Below are 27,975 nucleotides of genomic sequence, written 5' to 3'. Positions count from 1 at the left end.
AATATAATAAAATTAAATTTAAAAAAATAAAATAAAAAAGAAGGGATCTTGATGTCCCTAGCCTTGAACAGATTTGTCCATAAACCATGTAAAAAGGCCTCCTGTCTTCTGTCTCTGCATTATAGAGATTCTGATTCCAGAAAACAAAACGAAATAAAGTATATTTTTTATGTCTTACCTATCCTTGCTACCAACTATACCTTTTAAAAAGTGTTGAGCTAAGATTACATTTATTCTAGAAGAGCTCTTGAAGGAGATAAGCATGTGATGAGAGAATTAGAACTTAATATAAGGAGTGAGTTGGTAGAGTGGTAGGAGTGCTCCTTGGGCAGAAGTTCAAGATTTACCAATTGCTACCTTTGTGACTGCTAAGTCACATGTTAAATCATATGTCACATGTCAAGTCACCTCACAGCTTCGGCTTCCTAATTGGTAAAAATGGGTAAATGAGATCTATCTTGTCTAACTCACAAGATTATTGTATCAAATGAGATATGTGTCTAGGCAATTACTGGGGTTAGTAATTAATAGCTGGGGTGAATTAATAGCTGGTAGAGGATTAGACACCATGTTGCTGTATATTTATGTAGCTTATTGCTTCTAATTGTTGCATAGTATTTTACAACGGTGCATTTATCCATTCTTCCTAGTGATGGATATTTAGATTGCTTCCAACTCTCTCTTTCATACATGACCTTGTGATGAACATCTTTGTACATGTCCCCTCAAGAACTTGTGTGAAAATTTACCTGAGAATATGTGCTTAGACCCAGCAGTATGTATACTTATTTTCACAACAGATTGCCAGATATAGTTCCAGAATGATTGCACCAATCTACATCCATCCCCAGCAGGAGTTCAAAAGAGCTCCTATATCCCACATCCTGTTAACATTCATATTATTTAACTTTCTAATTTTCAGCAATCCAGTGGGGATAGGATTGTCTCTCATTTTTAAAAAATTTTATATTTGTCTAATCACAAAAGAGTTTGACCATCTTTTCAGATGTTTCTCAGCCTTTTTTTGTTTCATTTTGTGTGATTTCCCTGTTACATTTTTGTCCATTGTTTTTGCTAATGAGTTTCCTGTTTTTTGTTGACTTCCAGGAATTCCTCTTCTTCTATGTGTTAGTCTCTTTTTAGTTCTACATGTTGAAAATATCTCCTCTCAATTCATTAGTTGCTTTTTAACCTTGTCCATAGTGTCCTTTGTGGAACTGAAGTCCTTAACTTTGAATTAGCCAAATTAATTTTTTCAACTGTGGTGATGTTGTACAACTCTATGACAATACTATAAATCATTGAATTAGACACTTTAAATGAGTGAACTGTATGGCATGTGAATCATGTCTCATTAAAGCTGTCATTTGGGAAAAAAAATATTGCCAAATTGCCTCTCCAAAACAAAAAGTTGGTACTAAAAGTTCTCGTCAGGGGCGCCTGGGTGGCTCAGTCGTTAAGCGTCTGCCTTCGGCTCAGGTCATGATCCCAGGGTTCTGGGATCGAGCCCCACATCGGGCTCCCTGCACTGCGGGAAGCCTGCTTCTCCCTTTCCCACTCCCCCTGCTTGTGTTCCCTCTCTCGCTGTGTCTCTCTCTGTCAAATAAATAAAATCTTTGAAAAAAAAAAAAAAGTCCTCGTCAACCCTAATAGATAAGAAAAAAATGGATCTATGAACTTGAAAAGAAGGAATAAAATTGTTATATGTTATATATATATATATATATATATATATATATATATAATCTTCTACAAATAAAACTAATGAAATAAATAGTAAGCTATTAGAGTTTCTGGATATAAGATTAACTTATAAAAACTTTACAACAATAATCAAACAGAAATATAATTTTAAAAATTCATAGTATTAACAAAATTTTAAAAATATCTAGGAATCAAAAATTCACAATACCTCTGTGAAGTAACAGTAAACTTTACTAAGAGTCATAGAACAAGTCCGAGTAAATGGAGAGATTTTTCATGCTTTTGGTTGAGATGACTTAATATTATAAATATGCCATCTCATCCTAAATTAATATATACATATAATAAACTTTCAACCAAATATTCAGGTGGATATTTTAAAAAGAAATTTTTTTTTCTAAAATGTGTATTCTTCATAGCCAATCTTAAAAGTTAATCATTAAATTTTCCCTATTTAGTATTTATCATGTTTGGTATATAACTGCTACCCACTTAAGGAAGTTCCTTGTTTGATAAAACATTTTGAAATAATAAATTTACACTTATGCTTTCAAAAATATGTTTTTCTGTGTCTACTGAAGCAATTATATGATTTTCTCCTGTAATCCCTTATTGTGGTAAAGTGTATCGATAAATTTGGTCATGTTGAACCCTTCTTGAATTCCTGAGATGTACCCTAATAATTGAACATGATTTTTAAAACATATGGTTGGATTTTCTTAGCTAATATTTTACTTGCATAGTTGTATTTATGTTTACAAGTGAATCTTTCCTTGCATTATCTTTAGTTTAGAATTAATGTTATGATAGCCTAATGAATTGAGCTGGGTAGCTAGTTTTATGGAACAGACTAGCATAAGAAGCTGTTCCTTTAAATTTTGGTAAAACATCTGTGAAACAGTTGGTAGTAAGTATTTTTCATTTCTCTCACTTTCAAAACCATGGCTCTCTAGCAAATGCAGTTGAGAGAATCCTGTTTATTTGAAACACTCAAATCATACTTTCGTTCTGAAGAAAAGACCTCAAAAATCAGATTGACTGTTAAAATAATTTACTAAAGGAAACCTACTTATTTTATGTTCAAACTTTTAAAAATCTCTTTAGCAATAGAATTATGCAAATTGAAGAATAGTGTTATTGAAGTACTCCCTCGCTTAAAAGAAGTGCTGAATGTGTTAAAGAAGTGACAGTATTTTTACTCCTTGAAGTGTCAAGGCTGTTCTTAAAAGGGACAACATTATTTATAAATAGGAAAAGAAATTCTTAACTTGAGGTGGATAATCATTACAGCTCTTGCCATGAATGTCTTTTGAAGAATTTGATTCTTTTACCTTGATGTTACTAAATACCCTTCCAGCTTTTAGGGACCAGGTGGAATCATGTATAGTGTTGAGGAAGGGATTAAAAATTGATGAAAATGCTTTTTTCTGTCAGTGGGCAACATTCTAAAAACTTGTTGGCCAAGCGGTTCAACTTAACTTTAAAAAATGAAAAAGCAAGTTGTGTTTGAAAGGTGGCATTATGTGTATTGTATGGTGACTAACATAACATAATAATAAAAAAAAGACAAATCAATTTTGAAGAGCAATTCTCAGAGTTGTGAACTTGTTGCCAATTCGTGGTTAGTATACTGGTCTGGATGCTAATGTTGAACGTGTTTTCTCATTAATGAATGTTCAATGAACAAGATTGAAATAGGTTCAATGTGGTCACTGTAGAAACTATGTTCTAATACAATTGGAACCACAACTACAAGGAATTTTATTTTATTTTATTTTTTAATTTTTTCATGTGTGTGTGTGTGAGAGAGAGAGAGATAGAGCACGAGGGGGGAAAGGCAGAGGAAGAGGGAGAAGCAGGGTCCCCGCTGAGCAGGGAACCCAATGCGGGGCTAACTCCCAGGACCCCAGGATCATGACCTGAGCCAAAGGCAAACGCTTAACCCACTGAGCCACCCAGGCGCCCCACAACTACAAGGAATTTTATAAGCAAATTCTACAGAACAAGGAACTGTTGAGGAGAGCCAAATTGTCAAGGGAATATAATTAAAGAAAGATGTATGTGATTTGATGTTGATATAGTGGGGATGGATGGTTTTGGCTATAATACAGGGGACTTAAAACACCAGATTGGTTTAAACACAATGGACTTAGAAGTCAATTCTAGGAAGAGGAAGATTCAAGCAAAAACTGAGAGAACTATTTCCTAAAAATAGTGTGAGATTTGGAGGCTGAGAGAAATCACAGCTTTGGTGTCCGACATAATAGAATATAGCACAAATAAGGAGCACATCTACTTTTACTAAATGGGAAGTTTTTTGAGGCATATTGGAATGTTATGAAATGTTGAGGAAGACTTTGAAATGATGAAAAAGATAGAAAGGGGGGAGAGGATTAATTATTCTCCTGAATAGTGAATCCCTTCCAGGTTGTCTCTACATTTCATGGTCTTTTTAACAATGAAAATATATTGATATATAATTGACATATAACATTATATTAATTTTTAGTGTACCATGTAATTATTTGATATATGTATATATTGCAAAATGATCACCACAATAAGTCTATTTAACATCTATCATCATACATAGTTATAAAATCTTATAAATTTCTCGTGTTGAGAACTTTAAACATTTACTCTCAGCAATTTTAAAATATACGATATAGTATTAACTATAATCACTATACTTTACATTACATCCCCCTAGGACTTATTTTATAACTGGAAGTTTATACCTTTTGATTCTCTTTACCCATTTTGTCGACCCCCTACCCCTTACCTTTGGCAACCACCAATCTGTTCTATCTATGAGCTCCTTTTTTTTTTTTTTAAGATTCCACATATAAGTGAGAACATATGCTATTTGTTTTTGTCTGACTTATTTTACTTAGTAAAATGCCTTCCAGGTCTATCCATGTTGTTACAAATGGTAATATTTCTTTCCTTTTTATGGCTGAGTATTATTCTATTATAAACCATGTTTTAATTATCCATCTATCCATCAGTGGACACATGGGTTGTTTCTATATCGTGTCTATTGTAAATAATGCTACATCAAACATGGGGGCACATATATTTTTTCAAGTTAATGTTTTTGTTTTCTTCAGTTAATACCTAGAAATGGAATAGCTGGATCGTGTGGTTGTTCTATTTTTAATGTTTTGAAAATCTCCATACTGTTTTCCATCATACTTGAAGTTATTTACATTCCCACCAAGAGAGCATAAGGGTTCCCTTTACTCCACATCCTCACCAACACTTGTTATCTCTTGTCTTTTTGATAATAGCCATTTTAACAGCTGTGAAGTGATATCTTATTTGGTTTTGAGCTGCATTTTCCTGATAATTAGTGATGCTGAGTACCTTTTTGTGGACCTGTGGACCATCTGTTATGTCTTCTTTGGAAAAGTGTCTACTCAGATTCTCTGTCCATTTTTAAATCAGATAGTTTTTTTGACGCTGAGTTGTGTGAGTTCTTTACATATTTTGGATATTAATTCCTAATCAGATCTATTTTTTGCAAGTATTTTCTCCTATTTGGTAGGTTGCCTTTTCATTTTGTTGATGGTTTTCTTTGCTGTGAAGAAGCTTTTTAGTTTTATGTAGTTCCCATTGGTTTTTGTTTTGTTTTGTTTTGTTTTTTTATTTTGCTGGCTTTGCTTTTGATGTCAGAGCCAAAAAATCATCACCAAGGCTGATGTCAAGGAGCTTACTGTCCATGTTTTCTTCTAGGATTTTTATGGTCTCAGGTCTTACACTGAAGTCTTTTATCCATTTTGATTTAGTTTTTGTGTATAGTGTAAGATAGTAGTCCAGTTTCATTTCTTTCCATGTGATTGTCCAGTTTTCTCAATGCCATTTATTGAAGAGACTATTCTTTCCTCATGTGTATTCTTGGCTCTTTTGCTATAAGTTAATTGACCATATATGCATGGGTTTATTTCTGGATTCTCTATTCTATTCTGTTGATCTGTGTGTCTGTTTTTATGCCAATACCATACTGTTTTGATTACTATAGCTTTGTAATATAGTTGGAAATTAGGGAACGTGATGCCTCCAGCTTTGTTCTTCTGTCTCAAGATTGCTTTGTCTATTTGGGCAAGATTTCAGGAAGGAGAGGGGAAACAGTGCCGGAAACAGAGCAGGACTGGGGCATCTCTCCTGGAGATTCCCCTCTCCACTTGGGACAGATCTTGTACTAGCTCCCATGATATGAAAATCTGGTTTGATTTCTTCACCCCCTATGTGTCTGTGGAGATATGCAAAGATATGAAATTCAAGACTGACTCTGAGCTTTTTCAAGCCACAAACTCCTTTGGTAAGAGATTCTTGAGCTTCAGGTACATGAAAAAGATCACCAACATGGGAGTTGCATCCCCTGACTCTCTAATCTTTAGACCTTTCCTACCTAATGGGTGACCGAGTATCTCTGAACTTCAGGTTGATAAAAGCAAATGCAATGATGGATTATTATTAAATATTAATACGTATTAAACAGGTGTTTAATATCTATTATTAATATTATTATTAATAGTAATTATTAATTATTAAATAGATAATTAAAAGCAGAAATTAATCTTCCAAGGCTCCCGGTTTGCCCTCTAAACCTGCCTTATTCTAAAGGAGCTAAAGTTTGCATTTCTAGGACTATGATCAAGAGTCCAGGGTGGAGTCCGTTTGAACCACACTGTCCCTAACTTCTCTACCCATCTAGATGTAAAGGACAGCATTAGTACATTGGGCGTCTTCAGTTGCTTCTCTCATTAGGCATTCATGGAGATTCCCACATCACCTTCGCCAGTTCCCGTGGTTGGGTTTTTACTTGATTTTTCTCACTCTGAAAAGTCCCTGAAGTTTGCATGCTAGTATCTCTTACTTTTACCCTTAATGACCATTTTAGAAAATAATTACATATTTCAAAAAAGGTCTTCCTAGGAGATTGAAATAAAGGAACCCTGGATGGTGGTGGGTATGCAAAGACCATCTCAATTTCCATCTGTGTGCTTGGCCAAAGCAGGCACTTGGTTAAGCTATCTTCTTCCTTTTTAAAGCCCAAACTCCTAGGATAACCCAAACCTCAACATAAACCATGGCACAGACAGGGGACATCATTCTGCTATTAGAACAAAAAAATGAACATATGAAGGTTGACCATCATTCATTAAAAAAGAAGAGCTCATCCTTTTTAGAGGATGTGTTCCTGAGAGAATTAATGAAGTTGCTAAAATTGGATGGAAATAATTCTTTGAGCAAATTTTTTTTTCTTCTGGAGGGATTGGAGGAGGACTTTCTTTTTGATAATTAAAGATAAGTCCCCAGAGATGGAGACAGTGCCCTGAGGTCCCTGGAATCTTTGGTGTATTCTGGTGGGTCCTGTATGGGGATACACGCTTCCTGGGGGCAAGGAAGGAGGGAGACTTGGCTATAGTTGTTGATTCTAGAATTTAAAGATTTTCCTGGGATCTCTCTCTCTCTCTGATCTGTCTGTTTCTGTCTAGAAAATTCACTGTTTGACTTTTTTTAAAAAAGGTTTTATTTATTTATTTATTTGAGAGAGAGCAAGTAGGGGTAGGGGCAGAGAAGAAGGAGAGAGAGAATCTCAAGCAGAATCTATGCTGAATGTGGAGCCCAATGTGGGGCTCGAAGTGGGGCTCAGTCTCACGACCTGAGATCATGACCTGAGCTGAAACCAAGAGTTGGACGCTCAACTGACTGATCCACCCAGACACCTCTCACTGTTTGACTTTTGAGACAACGTATATGCATTACTCTGATTTAAAAAAAAAAATTAATGTGAAACTCTTGCCAAGAAAAAAAAAAGAGGATTCATCACAGGTTTCCTGTAAAATCTGCAGGTAATTCTGATACAAAATCCAGTTTTGAAAACAAAATTTATGAGATAATCATTTCTATGAGTTTAACAAGACTCGATACTTTCAAAATGCCCTCCACCCCAAAATATCAGCTGATGGATAAATTAAAGCAAATGTGCTTTTAAATTCATTGCTAAACTCAAAGAGAATAAGGTAAGTTCTAAGTTAAAAAAGAAGACAAAAACAAATAAAATAGAGCTGAAACTAGAGTGGAGAGTCAATACAGTGGGTTGCTCCAGAATGAACCTGGAGGGGGTGGGCTTGTGGCCAGCAACCATGCCATTCCACCATCTTATCAGGGGCAGAAGCTTCTTCTAGCTCCTTTTTGTCTTATCTCATTCAACCTGCTGCATATATATGTGAAAATGCAATCAATGCATTGATAAGGTTTTATTACTATTATCAACAAAGTGTTCTAAAAATGTATTTCTCTTCAAGGATATTATCCTACCATACTAGGACTTCATGTTTCTCACATGCCTGGTGTAGACGTTCTAGCAGCTGCCTGGCATTATTTTTTTCTTGTGGATAAATAAGGCCATCTGAATACATATTGTAATTAGGACCGTAATGGCACATTTTGATTGCTTTTAATAAATAAAACCAACTAGAATTGTTTCTTAGATGTGGCGCTAATGATTATTAATGGCCAAACTGTTAGATTCACATCAGAAATTCTTGGTTGAAAACTTTTGTGAGTGACTGTAAACTATAATGCTATGAATGCAGAAAATATATGCAAAACTTTCTGCAGTTGCCACATTATCTTAGTCTAAGCCTCAAGACTTCATAACAGAAAATGCAAGAACCTAGAAGCTGATATAGCTCAGCTGGTATTGTGTGCAGAAAATATAGGTAAAATTGTGATAAAGAGAGCAGGATTGGAAAATTGTTAGAAAATCTAGGCTCTGTTCAGTCTTGGTTTTTAGGAAATGTAGAAAAGTTGGTTAAAAATAAAAAGTTTACATTGTATGGTGTTAGAATCTGAAACCCTCTAAACTTCAGGATTATAGAATTTTGCTTTTTAATTATCAAAGTGGTCAGATAACTATGGCTCATGTTGACCTAAGAGAGCTGTGACTCACTACTCTTTTTGTGATTACATCATGTTGCCATTTTATTTTTACAACACTTTAATTTATTTGTAATTTGCCCTTCTACTCTCCTTCTAAAAATTAATCTTTCCCAGTTCTTTCATATTCTCAGGATTGATTGATTATGAACAAATTCTTTATAGACTCGAAGTTTACATTAGCTTTCTTAAAAAGAAAACAAAAGAAAAAAGCGTTGGGATTTTTGTTAAAAATATTAAAGGCTGGGGCGCCTGGGTGGCTCAGTCGTTAAGCGTCTGCTTTTGGCTCAGGTCATGATCCCAGGGTCCTGGGATCGAGCCCCACATCGGGCTCCCCGCTCAGCGGGAAGCCTGCTTCTCCCTCTCCCACTCCCCCTGCTTGTGTTCCCTCTCTCGCTGTATCTCTCTCTGTCAAATAAATAAAATCTTTAAAAAAAAAATGTTAAAGGCCAGCTCTGTAAGAAATCTCATGAAATTCCAGAGGTAACACTGTTCAGCAGGTGCCAAAGAGAGGATACATCTAGGTGCTAAGCTGCAGTAGCACATGCCCTAGAGACTTAGGATTATAGAACCATTCTGCTTATTGAGATATTCCTCTGGCTAGAGTAGGCTTTGGCAATACTGAGGAGTAAGCTCTTTGTCTTCAGTACCTTCTTGCCCTCCATGTCTGTCATCATCACTTTGTGGTGATGTGGTAACTCATTAAAACCCCTTTTCTTCCTTCCTTCCTTCCTTCCTTTCTTCCTTTCTTCCTTCCTTCCTTCCTTCCTTCCTTCCTTCCTTCCTTCCTTCTTTCCTTCCTTTCCTTCCTTCCTTCCTTCCTTCCTTCCTTTTTAAACATTTATTTATTTATTTGAGAGAGAGAGAGTGCGAGTGCACGGGGGGGGGGGGGCCCGTGGCAGGGGGGAGGGGGCCCGATGCAGGGCTGGGTCCCAGGACCCTGAGACTTGGGGTCATGACCCCGAGATCATGACCTGAGCTGAAGGCAGATGCCTAACCTACTGGCCACCCAGGCACCCCTCTAAAACCTCTTTTCTACAGCCAGGATGCCCCACCTGGGTCTGTGCATTAATTCACTCAGTTCTGTGCATCTTGACCAAGTGCCAATCATTGTCCTCACCTCATTTTCTGGGGAAAGGAAAAGTGACATTGAACTGGGTCTTGAGGAACAAGCAAAATCTATGAGGTAGAGAGGTGGGGGAGGTTATTTTAGTTGGAGGCAACAGCATGAATAAAGCTATGGGGATTTATAGCTGACTTATTTGGGATCAGGCAAGTGGTGAGATATTACTAAAGGTAGATTATATGGTGTAGGGAAGCCAGTTTGGGGGTCAAAAAAGAGAAGATGGAGTTAAAAGGGTAGGTGGCTGCTAAACTATGAAGGGCTGAGCACTGGGTAGAAAAGACAAAAGAGAAATCACTCCTTCTCTCCCAGGAAACATTGAACTTTGAGAGGCAATATGTCTGTCATGACTGTGTCACTGTGTCTTTAGCATGATGATAATTTTAGGGTGAGTTAGAGTGGGCATGGCCAGATTTGTAGGAGGGGTTGCCAAACTATGGCCTGTGGGCTAAACCTGCCCGCTCCCTGCTCTGCACAGCCCAAGAGCTGTTAAGAATGGTGTTACATTTTTAAATGGTTGATAAAAAGCCAAATATGTGAAACTTACATAAAACTAAAATGTCAGTGTCCACAGAGAAAGTTTTACTGGAATATAGTCATGCTCATTTGTTATGCACTGACTGCTTTTTTGCTTCAAGGGTAGAATTGAGTAATTGTGACAGAAAACATATGGCCCCCAAAGCCTAAAACTTTTACTAGCTGGTTTTGTTTTGAACATTTTGCTGAGCCCTGTCCTAAGCTGTTGAAAAACAAAGGAGTAGAACACCAGAGAAGCAGCCCAGAGCAGGATTGAGCCCTAGAAAGATGCCTGAAGTGTCATGGAACTTAGCCCACAAGATGCTTTAACTAAATGTATTAGTTATAATAAATTTAACTAAATTTATTAATTCTAGGGACCATGATTTCCCTAGCATTTACTCTCTTGTAGTATACTAAGAAGTTATATAACATGCCATATTTTTAGTATTATTTATTTGACAGAGAGAGAGAGAGCGAGAGCAGGAACGCAAGCAGAGGGAGTGGGTGAGGGAGAAGCGTGCTTCCTGGTGAGCAGGGATCTGGATGCGGGCCTCGATCCCAGGATCCTGGGATCATGACCTGAGCCGAAGGCAGACGCTTAACAACTGAGCCACACAGGTGCCCCTAAATGTATATATATATATATTTTTAATTCAAAATGATTTATGGGAAATCTAGAAGACTGTGTTGACAGTTGTGGTTGATAGGCATTCTCAGAAGTATTTACATGGTTGAATAGTAATACCAAAGAGGAGTATCTTTCAGAATCGGAATCCAAATCAATATAAGTAAATTACTGAAACATTTACTAACTTTTTAAAATTCATCTCTCTTTATGAGAGCAGTTATGTCAATCACACATTTCTGCTTTAGTGTGGGTAATTTTAAAATTCTTTTCATAAGGCTCAGAGACATTACATTATATGATATCTTTAAATTTTCTAAAAGCAGTCCTTCCTTTCTGTACTCAGAAAAATCATAATCACATATTTATCCAATTTAAGGGGAAAATTTATAATTGAGAAGTTCTGGTTAAAGAAAGGTGAGTAAAAGATGTAATACAGCGACGGGAGGGAAAAGCTCATTGATCGTGAGACCATGATAGAGTTTTCAGAGCTGCCTGCCGGTTGATGTATAGTAAGTATCTCAGACCTGGATCCAGCATTCCCAGCTGAGAACTTCTGTCTCCCTGGGGACGGTAGGAATAGAGGTTGTATCGACCAGTGTTCAGTTGCCGCAAAGATGAACAACTAGTTATTTTAAATAGAAAGAGACTTAATTCAGACTTAATTCAGCTGCTTATGAAATCGGGGGAAACGCTGGTGGAACAGGGTCTAGGATGGATCTTTGGGAATGGTTCCTGGGATACTGCAGAACTTGCCAGCCTGGGGAACAACCATCTCTTTTATGAAGAAGGGGAATCAGTAGGCTACTTCTGGATCAGGAGTCTGTTGCTGCCACCTCTGCCATTGATTCCCATGAAGGTGGGAGTTCAGAGCACCCAGCTGGCTGCAGAAATACATCTCTAAAAGCTTATTTTCCAGTGGAATTCAGCCAAAAGCAGCGGGAAAACAACCTCTCTCTCACTTCCATGTTCTAAAACTTGCACAAGTGCTTCTAATTAGGGAACCCTATTAGAACCCTAGCTGCAAGAGATTGTGGGGATGTAGTTTTTAGACTTCTAGCCTCTGTATGTAGGAAGGTACACTTAGAGGTGGGGGAAGAGAATGTTGGTTGAGGCTAATCACCTGTGTGATTTCCTAATTTCCTAATGCTGCTGTAACAAATTACAATAAACTCTGTGGATTGAAACAATGCACATTTATTATATTACAGTTCTGGAGGCCAGAGCCTGACACACATTTCACGGGGCTAAAATCCAGGTGCAGCAGGGCTCTGTTCCTTCTGGAGGCTCCAGGGGACAATCTATCTATGCCCAGCCTTCCCAGCTTCTAGAAGCTGTCCACATTCCTAGGCTCATGACCTCATCACTCCAGCTTCTGTTTGCATCGTTACAGCACTTTCTCTGACTCTAACCTTCATATCTCCTTCTTCCAAGGACTCTTGTGATTACATTGGGCCCACCAGGTAATCCAGGACAATCTCTCAAGATCCTTAATCACATCTGCAAAATCCCTTTTTCCAATAAGGTAACTTAACCACAGGGATTAGGATGTTGACCTCTTTGGGGGGCCATTATTCAGCCTGCCACATTGCCTTTATCCAAATGGGTGAGGGAGGGAACTGATGTTTCTTGAATATCTGCTATGCGCCAGGAATTTCATATATATCATCTATTGAACATTCTCACCAACCTTTCAAATTGGACACTGTTATTCCTCTTACAGATGAGAAAATGAGATTCAAAGAATTTCAAAAACTAGCCCACTGTTCAGTGATAAAAAGAAATGAGCTATTAAGCCATGAATACACATGGAGGAATCTTAAATGCATATTGATAAGTGAAAGAAGCCAGTCTGAAAAGGCTACGTACTGTATGATTCCAACTATATGATATTCTGGAAAAGGCAAAATTATAGACAGTTGAAAGATCAGTGGTCTATCGGAGTTGGGATGGGGAGGAGGAGGGAGGGAGAGATGAATAGGCAGAGCCCAGGGGGTTTTTAGGGCAGTGAAACTATTCTATATACCATAATGGTGGATACATAATATTATGCACTTGGGAAAACTCATAGAATAGTGCAACACAAAGAGTGAACCCCATGTAAATTATGAATTCATTGATAATTTATTACCATTGGTTCATCAATTGTATCAAAGGTACTACAACTAATGCAAGATGTTAATAATAGGGGACACTCTGGGACGGGGGTGGGAGTATATGAGAACTTTGCACTTTCTGTTCAATTTTTCTGTAAACCTAAATTGCTCTTAGAAATGACATCTAACAATTAAAACAATTAACAACTGTAAAAAACTAGCCCTGCTTGCACGTGGCAGAGTCAGTGGGTAATCTAGAAATGTTTGGCTCTAAGAACACATGAGATTTAAGTGATACTGTGAGTTCCAGAGGCTCTGGTGCTCTCAGATTTTCATAAACCAGTCTAAAAGCTGACAGTGATGCTCTCATCCCAGGAGTCGCATGTCTGCTTCATTCTTTGTCGTTAGGGGTTCTCTTGAAGTGCTCCCAGTTGATAATGTTGAATTGGATTTAATGGGTTTACTGTTAGGGAACTGTTAATTCGATCATCTTTAAGTAATTAGTTCCAAGTTTTTCATGGATTGTACACCATGAAAAATCTGCTTCTTCCAAAAGTAAATAAAGTGCTTTTCACATGGACCAATCCTACTTGCCTGGCGATCTCTTAACAATAACAGTAAAAAAGGCATTAGTTTAACTTTAATCTGATATTGGGGGAAAACGTGCATTGATAAAAAACAATAATTTGGCCAGCTGTTTAAACTGAGAACTACCCTTTTACTATCTAATTTTTATGTCCTTTGAGAGGAGGGAATGGTGTTATACCTAAAGCCCTTGAAACTCTAATTTTTCTGCCCTTTGTATATAATGTCTTATTTATGTCTTAAATGAGATTCTATTATCAAAATTTGTAATTACTGATACTCTCCCCTCCCCCATCTTGTAACTTCTATGCAAGTGATAGTTATTTATATATTTTTGATAGAAGGATATAGATTAGAAAATATAGATGAATAAAAAGACAATAAAATCACAGAACTTTTATCACTTAGAAATAACTACTGTTGACATATGTGTATGTCCTTCTAAATGTTTCCAATGCAAAAATAGGCATATGTATCACATATTACTGGGTTTGTCACATAAACTAACTCTAAAGAGTTAACTCAGCTGTCCAGGGACCGAGGATCCCCCTGGTTTTGCTGTTCCCTTCTGTATGCACATTTCCAGTTCTAAGTCCATGATGGCTACCCAAGCTCCAGCCATCATATCTATTTCATCCTGCAGGAATGAGGAAGGGATGAAGAAGAGCACACCCACTCCCTTTAAAGGCACTTCTTTATACCCCACTGGCCAGAACTTAGTTGGGGAACGGATTTTTTTTTTATTCCAAGTGGTCCTTTGCCTAACTAACCATCAGACATTGTACTAAGAAGCAAAGTGAAAATGGATACTGGTAGACAATAATTTTTGCCAAACACACATTTTAAAAAATCATATTAATTTTACAATTTTCTTAACATGATTTTTTTCATGTAACAATGTAACATTGTCATCCTAGGTCATATGTATTTATGTATATATATCTATAAAATCATTGTTTTGATGACATATTACTTCATAGGTAGAAGTAATTAATTCTCTATGAGTAATGAGTTTTTTTCAAATTTTTGATATTATAAAAAAACTTGTGGCAAATATTCCTGAATATAAATCTTTTCACACTTCTTTGTCTGTTTTTGAGAATACATTCTTTAAGGAGACTTACTCTAGTACAGTATACCTTCTTGAGTCAGATAGGCACATGGTAAACACTTTTAATATATATATATTTTTAGAAAAGGTCAGTGGCTAGAACCTACAGCTTATGAGGGACAGTAGTGTGCATTTCTTCCCAACTTCCTAGTCATTGATATCATACTGGTATCTTGAAATCAGCCATAGTGGGAGTACTTACACCATGGAAATCAACAAATGCTACAAATAAGAACCCTTTTCCCTTCTTCTCCTGGAGAACTGATTGTGAAACATTTGCTAGCACACTGCTGTAAAGTATTTATAAATCTTCAATCCTAACAGTTTGTGAGGGCCCATTATCTTCACCTCAAAATCCATATCAGTGCTTAAAATAGTAATAATTCCAATTATAACTTGTGTATTCCAATACTGATAACTCATAATACCTGTTGTTATCTCCAGATATTTTTTTATAGCTTATATAGAGATGGAAAACAATTTTGGGTATATTTGGATATATTTTGTACCCTACCAGATCAGTATGGTCCATTAAGGACAACCAAATTTTGCAGAGATTTGGCATGACTGTGTGATAATTCAAAGGGTACTGTACTTCGGAAAATTGTTATTTATAAAAACATTTTAAATAATTGCTTTGGCACACATTGTTGGTTTGTAAGGAACATCAAACTTGGTGACTCAGAGAGAAGAAAGGGCGGAGCGGGATCAGAATCTCCAGGTCTTTATCTAACTTTCCATGATCATCTCATACATTCCATTGAAGCCCACAGGTGGGGTTCTTCCAAACTTCTATAATTCTATGAGAAATTATAAATGAAAGGGAGGCAACCTGGCACAATGAAAATAGTACTAACTTGGGAGTCAAGGTCTCCAGAATTCTAGGTCGTACTTTGTCACTGGGCTGTGTAATGAATCTTGTAGCTTCCTCTATCACATTTCTACTCCACAGTCTTGATTCACTGATCTGGTCAACTAAATTGGTGCTCTGCATCCCCTTACTCCTCCTAGGTTTTTCCTACAGGGACCTACAAGGAGGTACTCAAGAAATTCCCATGTAGAGGAGTAATAGTTTTCTACCTGATAAGAGCATAAGAGTAGCTACTTTACCTGTAGCTAACTATATGCTCTGAGACAAGCCTCATTTCTCACCAGTAGCATGGGGGTGTGTGAGGATAAGATTCAATTTGTGAGCCCTGCAATGCAAAGATTCTATGGAACCAATTCACCTGCCCAGCAAATGTACCGGAATCACAATAGCCTGACCAGTAGAAGCTAAACTCCCTTGTAAGAAGCATTTGATCTAGCTTGCACAGAGTGCTGTATGAGAACATGATGCTAAGATGTCATATTTTATGTACACTGTAATTCGGTTCTCACTGGAAGAGAGCAGCGGTGATGTAAGAGGCTGTTTATGAGATTATGCCAAGGGGGAATGCTTATGCCCTGTGACAATAAAGGCTATAATTCACTTACACACAGACATCAAATGTTATTGCAAAGTCATTGGGAAAATTCTAATTATCTTAAAGTCATCTATAAAATATAGATGTATTAAATAATAGGAATATGAAGTAAGATCAAATTCTGGATCGGAGCTGCCCTTCATGCTGATCATCTATGGAGCATTTCAAACTGTATGGCCTCTGCAGTGCTCTCTTTTCTCGTAAGTATCAATGACAACTGCCCACCTAATGTAAGTTGGAGGGTATAACTGAAATCACCACCATACCCCCCCAAAATATCTTTTCCATCCATGCTTTTGAAATGCTTGCCACTTGAGATGGAGAAATCCTTTTTCTAGGTTTTTATCTCCAGCATTCCCTTGTGAAGAATATTGCGATATAAATTGATCACAAACACTGCCCAGAAATGGACAGTGCAATCGCCAAGTGTATCAGTTTTCTAGGGCTGGGGTAAAAAATTACCATAAACTTGGTGGCTTAAAGTAACAGAAATTTATTTGGTCATACTTCTGAAGGCCAGAAGTCCAAAACCAAGGTGTCAGCAGTGTTGGTTCTTTCTGGAGTCACTAAGGGATAATCCAGTCCATGCTTCTCTTCTAGCTTCTAGTGGCTGCCAGAAATCCTTGGTGTTCCTTGACTTGTATATACATCATGCCAACCTCTGCCTCCTACTTCACATTACTTTCTCTGCTCTTTGTGTCTCAGATCTTCCTCTGCCATTCTCTTATAAGGTCACCTGGCATTAGATTTAGGGCCCACCTTAAGTCCAGGATGATCTCATCTTGAGAACCCTAACTTAATTATATCTGAAAAGACCCTTTCCCAAATAAGGTCACATTCATAGGTTCTAGGGGTTAGAACATATATTTTTGGAGGGGGAGGCACTATACCAAGAGAAACCCTGATAAAAATCCTGATACCTAAAAAGGTAGCATCAAGATACCCGGTTGGAATTGGGGGAAAGGCTGGGGGGTGGGAGAAGGAGACATAATTTCCATTTTACTGGATGGACATTCTGAAAGGGGAGTTGGTAACACATAGAGAAAACTTTGCTTTTGAGCTCTCCTTGCCAACCACATTCGTCGGCCTGACAAATCACTGGTTCTCTGCTGGTACCAACAGAAAACCTAGGAATGTGACTAGAACTGAACCATCATGTGGCTGTTGGTTTTTCTGGCTTCCATTTGTCTGCTTGTCTGTTCATCATCCATTTAGCAAACCTTTATTGAGCACTAACTATGTTCCTGGAACATGGTGGGCTATCTCCTCAAGCACATTGTAGGCATTGTCTGTCTCTGGTCTCACCCAGCATTGGATTGGATGTTCAGTGGAGCTGCATGCTATCAAGTCAGTCACTAAGATTACAGTCAAGTAGAGTCAAAATTGCCCTAGAAAACACCTTAAAGTACACTCACATGGTTTTCTCTATGTCTGAATAAGTGATTCAGACATAACTAGCAATCATAGGATGAAGATGAATGGAACACACCCTAGGTGATTAGCTTTCTTCTAACAATATTTCAATTGTTTTATTTTTCCCTTTGCCAAGTTTATAGAATTAAATTTGTGAAAATTTTAAAGGTATTTCTTTTTTTTTTAAAAAGATTTTATTTATTTATTTGACAGAGAGAGGTCACAAGTAGGCAGACAGGCAGGCAGAGGAAGTTCGTACACGGTACACAGTATACTTTCTTAAAATTCCCTCTCTCTCATCCCTTTTCCCATATTTTGCACATCACAGATGGCAGTTGACTAAAATTCCCACTTCTCATCTTTTAAAATTCTGTTAATTCTCCCAAAATTATCTGCACTCTGGCTCTTCTCTCTTTCCTCTACCTCTAGCTTTTCTGATCTTAACTTCCTGCCCTTTTATTTATTTATTTTTAAAGATTTTATTTATTTGAGAGAGAGAGAATGAGAGAGAGTGAGTACATGAGAGGGGGGAGGGTCAGAGGGAGAAGCAGACTCCCTGCCGAGCAGGGAGCCCGATGCGGGACTCCATCCAGGGACTCCATCCAGGGACTCCAGGATCATGACCTGAGCCGCAGGCAGTCGCTTAACCAACTGAGCCACCCAGGCACCCACTTCCTGCCCTTTTAAATGTAAATCACTGAGATGGTTTTAGCTGGGTTTTTTTTTCCAGTTCTCTTGACTATTCCCCCCCCCTCCCCAAATCAGATCCACAAAGCATGAAGCAAACCTACACAGAAAAATTGGGGATTAACTGGGATTCAAACTGAGCAGTCTGATTTTGCTACTTACTAGCTAAGTGATCTTGGGCAGGTCACCCTTAACTCTGTGATTCCCTTCCTCCTTCCTTCCTTCCTTTCTCCCTCCCTTCCTTCCTTCCTTCCTTCCTTCCATTTCTCCTTCCCTCCCTCCCTTTCCTTCCCTCCCTCCCTTTCCTTCCTTCCTCCCTTTCCTTCCTTCCTCCCCTTCCTCCCTTCCTCCCCTTCCTCCCCTCCTCCCCTTCCTCCCTCCCTTCCTTCCTTCCTCCCCTTCTTCCCCTTCCTCCCTTCCTTCCCTTCCTTCCTCCCTTCCTTTCCTTCCTTCCTCCCTTCCTTCCCTCCCTCCCTTCCTTCCTTCCCTCCATCCATCCCTTCTTTCCTTCCTTCCTTCCTCTCTTCCTTCCTTCCTAAAGTAAAGCCAATAAGACCAACTTGGTAAAAATGATTTGAGGATTAAGTGGAACAAAATAATGTATTTTTTTTAAGATTTTTTAATTTATTCATTTGAGAGAGAGAATGAGAGACAGAGAGCATGAGAGGGAGGAGGGTCAGAGGGAGAAGCGTGTGTACACTTTGGCGTCCCCAAAATAATGTATTTTAGATTTCTATCACAGTGCTGGCCTATTTTAGGCAACCAAAAATATGCTAGTCCTCTTCTTACTCTTTTCTCTGTAGACAGACTTCTGTGTAGAGACAAATCATAACCAAAGGCTGCTTGGTCAGTGTGGTCTGATAATGCATGAATGAAAACTGTAAAGGCACCATGCTAAGAATAATTGATGAATTCATGCTACCATGAGGATGTTTTGCAATGGCTACTACAGACTGGATGTATCCCTTCCACCAAGAATTTGTTTTTTCTAAGAATCCCTCAAATAAAGGAAGAATGCTCAAATAGTAGACAGTCAAGAAATTTCCAATATCTACTACATTGGATCATTTTGATTTGTTTTTTGGGGCCTCTTTCTGTAGTTTCCGTTGTGTGAAATGAGTGGTCAATTTCCACATGGCTGGAATATGCCCATTAGTACAATGCATCTTAGCATCACTAATGCCATTGTGTCCATATATATAGTGTTAGATATATTTAGTCAATTAATGGATTTTTGAATTTATTTTACTCCTAAGTTGGCTTTGCCTTCAAAATATATTATTATTTGTTGCTATTATTATTATTGTCTTATTTTTCTCCATCTCCCTTGTTCCCTCTCTTGGTCCTAGCCATCCCCATCTTTTGTATAGAGGTGAAGATGGACCACTGAAAGGTCTGTGAGACTTCCTCCCCTACACAGCAGGGTTGCCCTTCATATAGCAGTTGGGTAGTGGTCTTAATAAATACACACATGAGACCATGTGATTTCTCTGATGGTTTCCCACCATGATTTTATCTGGAATAAAATTCTAGCACTCTACTTTGACCTTGAGGGCCCTAACAAGCCGGCCCTATCTCTATCTCTAAGGACACCTGCTTCTCTCCTTGTGCTAGGTGTTGCAGCCACACTGGCCTGCCTTCTCTTAGCACATTTGCTCTCATGTTCCATCTGCCTAGAGTGCCTTCCCTCCATCTCTACGTATCTGGCTGCTTCTTGTTTTTGAGTCTCAGTAGGAACTCTCTGGGCACTTCATCATAAGTAGACCTGCCCCGCCCCGCCCCCCCCCCAGTCATTATTATGTCATTCTGCTGTTTCTCATACCCTCCACTACCCTCTGATATTTTGAACTGATTGTTAATTGATTTAGTTGCTTATTGTTTGTCCCCCTCTACCCAGCCTCTGTAAGACTGCATGCCTGGATGTATCTCTAGTGCCCAGAACATAATAGGAGCATAATAAACATTATCCCTATGTACAGGAATTTGCCACAGCCATATCTGTGAAGACCAAACAAAGCCTTGATTCCTTCCCCCTCCTTCTAGGTGTCTTTCCCTCATTTGGAATTGTTGCTTTCTTGAGCTCCCAGCCTCTCTGGGTCCTTCCTGGGAAGGACCTTTATCACAACCAGGTTTCCTGCATCCTTCTCCTCCCCTAGTGAGGTTTCTCTATTCCAGACTGCCTCTACTGTGTGCAGAGTTATTCTGTGCCTCAATTTTAATTATTCAGTGTTGAATGGGCATATTTGGACACACAAATATTTGAGGAATTGAAATGGCAATTAACAGATGTATATTTGAGGTTATTTAAAAATATCTTGATGGCTTCCTGTTTTCTTTACTTAGGTGGCTCATTATTTTTTTTAATATTTATTTGAGAGAGAGAGTGCACAATGGGGAGCAGAGGGGAAAGGGAGAGAGAATCTTAAGCAGACTTCGTGGCTGAGCATGTAGCCAGATACGGGGCTTGATCTCAAGACCCTGAGATCATGACCTGAGGTGAAATCAAGAGTCAGACCCTTAATCGACTGCACCACCCAGGCGCCCCAATGACTCACTATTTATTCTGACTTTAGGGACTCTGTGTCTTTCCATCAGTGTTTTCAGGTCTATGCTAACCTGAGCCAGGGTTTTGGAAAACGCCATCTTTGAATATAGTTGAAAACCACCATTTTGATCCCTTTATAGAACCTAATAAAAGATTTCCAAGCTCACTGCATTTCTTCCTATTTCTACCTGGCTACTCAGCCTCTCTTCTTTCAGCCTTCAGCTAGAAAGGAATTGGTTGACAATTATTATTATAATTATTTCCTGTTGTAGAAAGGGCACTTTCCCCCTGGATACAGTGGGGGGATACAGAGAGGAATAAGACCAAAGCCCTGTCCTCTGGAGCCCCATAGTTCCACAGGAGGGAGATGTCAGGACTAATAACCTTAAGATGGCATAAAACATTTGCCATCCCCCAAAGCTGCCAATTGTTACTGAATGGTTTTGGTGGTTTCCATTACAATTTTCCATAAAACAATGACTTTCCTCTTGTGGTTTGTATATAAAGAAAGTTTTTCAACTAACTACACTATGGGGGCAAATGGATCTATATCAATTTATCATTAAATGAGCAAATGACCAAATTAGTTTTTTTTAAAGATATATTTATTTATTTGAGAAAGAGACAGAGAGAGAGTGGGGGGAGGGCAGAGGGAGAGAGAATCTCAAGCCAACTCTGCACCAAGTGCCGAGCCCAATGCAGGGCTTGATCCCATGACCCTGAGGTCATGACCCCAGCTGAAACCAAGTTGGACACTCAACTGACTGTGCCACTCAGACGCCCCAAATTAGGTTTTTATTGCAGTTTTGGAGTGATAATAAAGCAGGTGTTCCCCAATCTACCAACTCCACATTCTAAAATTTTTAGGATGTTTTTTTCCCTTTGTTCATGGAAAGTAAGGTGTTGGGGGTTGGAGCACAGAAGAAGGAATCCAGAATCCAGAAAAGGTAGTATCTGTTCCTAACTTAAGGTTTCAGCTAGTGACTCAGAGTACTTGGATGGCAGCATTTCCCAGCTGTGCTTAATTCCAAATGGTGTAATCTAGAGAGTGGCTCAAGGAGAGCTTGATAGAGATGTTGGTTGGGAAGCAAGACCTTTGCTGTGATGCTGAGGTTGAAGAAAATAGAAGCAAAGAGATGCTGGGCACTATGGCTCTATGTTAATGTAATTAGATTTTCTTCCTTTCCTTCTGCAACTCCAGTGGTCTTATGATGCAAAGATTTAGAGTATGGAAATTCAGAGCAAGTTGGTTTGCTCTCATTTAAATCCGTGGTTTGCTGGATTTGTAAAAAATATCCATTTCTATTTTACTACTTTCTATACAATATTTCTGGGAACACATTGACTAGTGATTCCTTTTTTTTTTTTTAAGATTTTATTTATTTATTTGACAGAGAGAGAGACAGCGAGAGAGGGAACACAAGCCGGGTGAGTGGGAGAGGGAGAAGCAGGCTTCCCGCGGAGCAGGGAGCCCGATGTGGGGCTCGATCCCAGGACCCTGGGATCATGACCCAAGCCGAAGGCAGACGCTTAACGACTGAGCCACCCAGGTGCCCCTAGTGATTCCTTTTTTATTTTTATTTTTTGAGTAAAATGTCACCATTGTATAAGAAGAGAGACCAAGAGTTTTGTTAAATAACTTAGCAGCATCTTTTAACCTGAATTTCGAGTCATTTCTTAAGGCCTTCTCTCATGAATAGATAATTCCTCTGAGGACATCAGCATTTGAAACATAAGAGACCAGATACCTTTAACAAATCCTGCTAGTTTTCTCTTTCCAAGCTTGTTTTTTTGTATTTTTTTTTTATTAAGTTACGTTAGTCACCATACAGTACATCATTAGATTTTGATGTAGTGTTCCATGATTCATTGTTTGCGTATAACACCCAAGCTTATTGCTTTACATCTCTTACTTACGGAGCTATAAGTTGATGTTCCTTAAAACACTTCATGCTTCTTTGGAGGTAACCATTTTTATGCCACCTTAATATAATCCCTCTGAGTTCTACACAAACATATAAAGCTACAAAAATTTTCAAAGACTTTTATTGACAGTAAAACTTAACTTCTCCTCAATTTTTTTTCATGTTCTTGATGGATATATAATGATTGCATGATTTAGTTTTGTAACTAGAATTTTAAGATTGGAAACATCCACACAAATCTCTAATTTTTCCTAGGAAATAAAGACCTGGAGATGCTAAAATCATTATCTAAAGGGCTAAAACTCAAGTCTTTGACCATCATTCTATGGTGTTATCCACTTACTCAGGGTGGGGATGGTGAGGATAGGGGCTGGGTAAAGGAGTACTTGGTGGAAAGAAGCAGCTGTTCAGCTGAGCTGTGAACTGTGGCAGGAATTATTAATGACTTATGATCCCCACATTTTGGGGACATTCACCTCTTTCTGTCTGGTGAATTTCCTGGGGCCTCTACAAACAGTAGATGTGACAGCTATGTGGTCAAGTAGTATTGGGTGGGTGAGCTCATTCTTGAGTGTGGTGGAAGAGCAACTAAAAGAGTAATGCAGTCAATACTTATTTTTTCTCGAGACTCCATCTCTATCTTTTCAGGTGTGCAGCAGTGAACAGGCAGTGATGTGTAGTAGTTCAGCCCCTGGGTTCTGGACCCCATCAATGAGTTTGAATCCTGGTTTGGCTACTTGGATAATTTTACTTGAATAATTTAAGGCACATTGCATCTTTGTACCTCAGTTTGCACATTTATAAAGTGAGGATAATAATAGAGCCTACTTTATACATTTGTTACAAGGATTAAACGCTCTAAGATGAAAATATTTCTTGCTCAAAAAAATGGCCTTTTTAATCAAAAGGGCTTGGAATTTTTTTTAAAGATTTAATTTATTTAGTTGAGAGAGAGAGAGAGAGAAAGAGCATGAGCAGGGAGGAGGGGCAGAGGGAGAGGGAGAAGCAGATGCCCCCAGCAAGCAGGGAGCCGGACGTGGGGCTTGATTCCAGGACCCTGAGATCATGACCTGAGCCAAAGGCAGATGCTTAACTGACTGAGCCACCTAGGTGCTCCAAAAGGGTTTGGAATTCTTAATCCAGTGTCTGAATTTCAATCTTTGGGCATGTCAGTGAACAATTGTGGACCTCAGTTTTGCTACCTCTGAAATAGAGACTGTTGCATAGTCTCTGTCGTTCCCGAACTCAAGTTGTTGTAAGGATAAGAAATCACGTATGTAGACTCTGAAGACTTGAGAATTATTGATGTTCCACTCTCCCTGCCAAAAACTTTCCCAGTGGAAATGAATGATGGGACCATAAGTTAAAATTTATACTCTAACTCTGAAACGTGCAGTAGTGTTTTGAACGGATTGAGATACCTTTCTGTAGGAGGAGAGTGTATCAGATTTGCACCACCTGACATGAATAATGAAGTGAAGCAGAGACATTAAGACCATCACTCCTCATCTTTCAGCAGGCCACACAGATCTGAAAGCAGGGCCACTGCCTCATTATCCTGATGACTCACAGTGCCAGAGTACTTCCGCTCTCCTCTGCTGTCCTTTCAAATTAAATTCATTTTTCTACAAGATGTCTGTGGTTCCCAGAAATGACGCAAGTGGTATATGTCCTATTCAAAGCCGACATTTGACTCTCAGGGCAGTCTCCCAAGTGATCTGTACCCTGCCACTCACTATAACAGCCACTGACAATTCCAGGAACCCCCCTTTTTCTTTCTTAACAGAAGCTCAAAGAGGATTATGGCTACACGGACTCCTTTAACAAAAAGTCTTGCAAAGCCTACTGTAAAAAATGTGGCTATTCTTGCCAAAACACATAAGAAAAAAAAATGAATTTCTCTTGATACTATTGGCTAGAACGGGAGCATTTGACCATCCACAGGGCAAAAAGCAAGCATTTAGTAGTTGTTTAAAAGTTAAATGAACAGCACTTGTTAACCACGTTAGTTAAGTAGTTAATGCACATTCATCCCTTCAGTCTCTTGTCCTAGAAACAAACTTGAAATACTTTTTAAATCTAGTCTGAGAGGCACAGTTTCTTGAACATCTTTTGTCACATGAAGTAATTTACAAGCAGCGAATATAACACATCCTCACCAAGGAAAGCACACCTGTCAGAAGCGTGGCTGGTCAGTAACGAAGCTCGCATGGGAATATGCCCAAATGGTGAGTCAGCGGCTCCTGCCATTCCAACCACACTCCAATTTTTTTAAAGGGTGGTGTTTGTCAGGTATTTTTGTAAGCCAAACAAAAAGAACTCCTTATTCTCCCTTCCCTTGTTAACATTTTCCAATACATGTAGGGATGTTAGCATTTGAATTTTTATTTTTTTTAAGATTTTATTTATTTATTTATTTATTTATTTATTTATTTATTTATTTATATATAGCATATGAGCAGGGAGAGGGGCAGAGGGAGAGAATCTTTTTTTTTAAATTATGTTCAGTTAGCCAGCATTTAGTACATCATTAGTTTTGGTGTAGTGTTCAACGATTTATTAGTTGCGTATAACACCCAGTGCTCATCACAACATGTCCTTAATACCCATCACCCGGTTACCCCATCCCCCCACCCCCTCCCTTCTCTAACCCTCAGGTTGTTTCCCGGAGTCCAGAGTCTTTCATGGTTTGTCTCCCCGAGAGAGAGAATCTTAAGCAGACCCCATGCTGAGGCTGGAGCCTGACTGAGGGCTCCATCCCAGGACCCCGAGATCATGACCTGAGCCAAAACCAAGGGTCAGACAGTCAACCAACTGCGCCGTCCAGGCACCCTTGAATTTTTATAATCATGTAAAGTAACCAGGGCAAGTATTATTTTCTCCATTTCACACATGAAGAGAGTGATGATCACAGGGGTCAACGAACTTGCCCAAAAGCACACAGCCAGGTCTCACACCCACGTTTTCTGATATCATGCTGGTATGAGCTCCAGGGGAGCTAGCTCTGATAAGGAGAACTTCAGATGCCCACCCCCCCCCATGGCACTGATTGCAATAGGAGCCCCTTACAGTGGATGCAGAGCTGCAGTGTTTTTGTGAGAGCCGCATGGGGATGGGGACTGGTAGTTTGGGAATATAAGATACACAAACCTTGCCATAAGGAGCTTACATTTCGGGAGTAGTGAGTAGTGCAGGCAGGTGTGTTATTGCAGAGAAGCATCACTAGCTGGAGTATCTGCAGTGATTTTCTCTGAAATAGGCGTGTCGTTGCGTGAAGCCCTGATTGCCAAAGGAGCATCACTTTTAGGAGGCGCTGCTGCTGTAGGATAGACACAAATTATAATATAACCTGTTGTATTATAGGTATTATATATAATATATACTATGTATCTATAATATAATAAAACAGTTCCACATTTTTAGTGACTGCCGATCCATCTGCAGTTCATCCAGAGAGTTCCCTCTTGTTGGGCTCTCCTCATGGACACCCTTGTCTCCACCTCTAGCTACTTCATTAAGTTTCTCCTCTCCTTGACAGATGCTTTGTGATGACTGTAATTGCATCTGTGGACCAGTAATGGGGCCCTTTGCATGTGTTATTGCATCATAGAGGAAGACACTGAAGCCTAGAGAGGATAACTTACCTAACGGTACTAAGACTAAAATTACCTAGCAATTTCATGGTTTATAGTAACAGTTGTCTTATTATCGTCCACAGTTTTGTGGGTCAGTAATTTAGGCAGGACTCAGCAGAGAGGGCCGAACTCTGTTCCACGTGACACCAGCAAGGATGGCTTGTCTGGGGCTAGATAATCTATTTCAAGATGGCTCACCCACATGGCAGACAACTGGGCTGCTAGCCAGTGCACTTAGTTGTTCTCCATGCGGGCCTCTCCATGTAGCTGCTTGAGCTTCCTCATAGCATGTTGGTTAGGTTCCAAGAGTGTATTCCAGGAGACCAGAAGTGGAAGCTGCCAATCTCTTTTAAGGCTTGGTTCCAGAAACTGTCATGGTGCCATTTCTGCTATATGTCATTGCTCAGGAAGTCATAGAGTTCTAGATTAAAAGACAGGAACATGGACCTGACCTGTCCCTGGGAGGAGTGTCAAAGAATTTGCAGCCTTGTTTAATCTACCACAGCAAGGATGAGAATCCAGATTATAGTCATGACACCGTATTGTGTCTCCATTGGTACAAAACCAGGTGCATTTCTCGATCACTGGGTTTATCTTTGTATGAGAGTGATGAGACCATGAGCTCCTTGAGAGCGAGGGTCTTGCCTTTTACATCACAGGTGAGGCATAATGCCCACCTAAGTGTAGTTGATGATCTGTAAAGCTGAAGGAATGAATGATGAACAGCTGAGTTCTAGCCCTGGCTCTGCTTCAAAGGAGCTCCGTTAGCCCAAGCAGGATACTGAACTACTCTGGGCCTTGTTACTTGCACAGTAAAATAAGAGGATGAGATTAGATGATCCCTATAGTCTTCCTTTTCGCAGCACTACCATTTGTTAGTGTGCTTGGGCTGCTATAACAAAATGCCACAAATCAACAGGTGAAACAACAGACAGTTATTTTTCCCAGTTCTGGAGGCCAGGAAGTCCAAGACCAAGGTGTTGTCGGATTTGGTTCCTGGTAAGAACCCTCCCCCTGGCTTGCGGACAGCCCCTTCTTGCCATATCCTCACATTGGGAGAGAGAAAGCATGAGAGCTCTAGTCCTTCTTCCTCTTCTTATAAGGACACCAATCCCATCATGGGCACTCTGCCCTTCTGGCCTCGTCTAAACCTAATTGCCGTCCAAGGGCTCTGTGTCCTAATACCATAACACTGGGGTTTAGGGCTTTGACATACGAATTTTGGGAGACACGGTTTAGTCCATAACAACCATTCTATGAATCTACTCAAGATAATTAATTATAAAATAAAGAGATCTCAGATAGGGATCTCAATGAGAGGAGTCCAGGAGTCAAGAAGCCTGAGAATGAAGAGAGGAGTAAAGGAAAGGATTGTTTTATTAACAAGAGCAAAGGATGTGATTAAGAAAAGGGATGGACTTTAGGTTTAGATGCAAATACTTGAATTATGCTGATAGCACTTGGATCAGAAGTAGGGAATTTGATGGAGGCCTTTCCCAAGGATGAGGACATTGGACTTGGGAACTATTTGGCCACAAGGGGTAGGAGAAAGTTATAGATCAAAGTGGACTCCATATTTTGTACCTGGGTGAT

The 27,975-nt window shown here is 39.1% G+C and overlaps 1 pseudogene; it reads right to left on the bottom strand.

Annotated features, from left to right (window-relative positions):
• The window catches only part of LOC110579730, an 81,739-nt pseudogene that overhangs the window by 43,656 nt on the left and 10,108 nt on the right, over window positions 1-27,975 (bottom strand).

This window comes from Neomonachus schauinslandi, chromosome 13, assembly GCF_002201575.2.
Source record: "Neomonachus schauinslandi chromosome 13, ASM220157v2, whole genome shotgun sequence".
Taxonomy (NCBI): domain Eukaryota; kingdom Metazoa; phylum Chordata; class Mammalia; order Carnivora; family Phocidae; genus Neomonachus; species Neomonachus schauinslandi.
Note: the sequence above shows the minus strand (reverse complement) of the source record. Positions and strands in the feature narration are given on the sequence as shown.